Below are 1,666 nucleotides of genomic sequence, written 5' to 3'. Positions count from 1 at the left end.
GTCACCTCTCTTTAGAATGGGCACAAATATGGATCTCTTCCAATCAGTTGGCCAGATAGTTGTCTTCCAAATTTCTTGGCAGAGATGAGTGAGTGCTTCCAGTGCTTCTTCAGTTTGTTAAAAGATTTCAATTTACATTCCACCATTCCTGGTGCCTTGTTCTCTGCCAATTCCTACAATGCATCTTGGACTTCTTCCTTCAGTATCATTGACTCTTGGTCATATGCTACCTCTTGAAACCATTGAACATCAACCATTTCCTTTTGGTTCAGTTACTATGTGTATTCCTTCCATCTTCTTTTGATACTTTCTGCATCATTCAATAATTTGCTCAGAGAATTCTTAAATAACAAAAGTCGAGGTTTTAATTTTTTCTTCAGTTCCCCAGATTGAGAAATGCTGAGCGTGTTCTTCCCTTTCGGTTTTCTAGCTCCAAAATGTTTACAACATTTTGTTGTAATATTTGATTTTGTCTTTTCGATTTGTACTTTAAAATTTTCTGTTCAGCTCTTGTACCTCCTCATTTCTTATATTTATTTTAGCATCTGTACACTGGAGAGCAAGTTTCAGTGTCTCTTCTGACATCCATTTTGAATTTTTCTTTCTTTCTTCTTAATGAATTTTTGCTTTCTTCATGTATGATGTTCTTGATGTCATCCCACAACTCTTCTGGTCTTTAGTCTTTAGTGTTTAAGGTATCAAATTTGTTCTTCAGATTATCTCAAAATTCAGGTGGGATATATTCAAGGTCATAGTTTGGCTCTTGTGGACTCATTTTCATTTTTTCAGCTTCAGTTTGAATTTGCATATGAGCAATTGATGGTCTGTTCCAAAATCAGCTCCTGGCCTTGTTTCGACTAATGATATGCAGTTCTTCCATCGTCTGTTTCCGAAGATGTAGTCAATTTGATTTCTGTGTTTTCCATCTGGTGAGGTCCATGTGTATAATAATCTCTTATGCTGTCTAAAGAAGGCATTTGAAATGTACAAATCATTGATTTTTTCAGACTTCTATCATATGCTCTCCAGAGTGCTCCTTGGAGACCAGGATGGCCAAATTTTGTGTCTCATATTTTGCAAATATTGTTAGGAGGGAACAGTCACTGGAGAAGGGTACCATATTTGGTAAGGTGTAGGGTCAGAGAAAAAGAGGAAAATCCCCAGCGAGATGGATTGGCAAAGTGGCAGCATCAATAGGCTTAAGCATGGAAACAATTGTGAGGTTGCACTAGGACCAGGCAGTGTTTCATTTTGTTGTGCATAAGGTCTCTATGAGTCAGTACCTAACAACAACAATAATTAAGGAGGCTATAACTTTTAATGATTTAATTTTATTATAAAAGAACTAAGACCATGGCAGTTTGTCAATTGTTTTGTAGAGAAATTATTCTTAAATTTCAGTGTAACGAGTACATAAAATTTATCTCATAAATAGTTTTTTTTTTAATAAAATGTAACTTTTTTCAAGTATAAGACTAATTATACTATATTTATTTAAAATAGCTCCAAATAAGACACAACCAAAATGTGCATTATAGGAGAATAAGCAAATAAAGTATGATATAGTCATATAAATGTTTCAAGTCCTCTTCACTTTCAGCGATCAAGGTTGTATCATCTGCATATCTCAGGTTGTTAATGAGTCTTCCTCCAATCCTGATGCCAC

The sequence above is a fragment of the Chrysochloris asiatica genome, unplaced genomic scaffold (genome assembly GCF_000296735.1).
Source record: "Chrysochloris asiatica unplaced genomic scaffold, ChrAsi1.0 scaffold00274, whole genome shotgun sequence".
Taxonomy (NCBI): Eukaryota; Metazoa; Chordata; class Mammalia; order Afrosoricida; family Chrysochloridae; genus Chrysochloris; species Chrysochloris asiatica.
Note: the sequence above shows the minus strand (reverse complement) of the source record.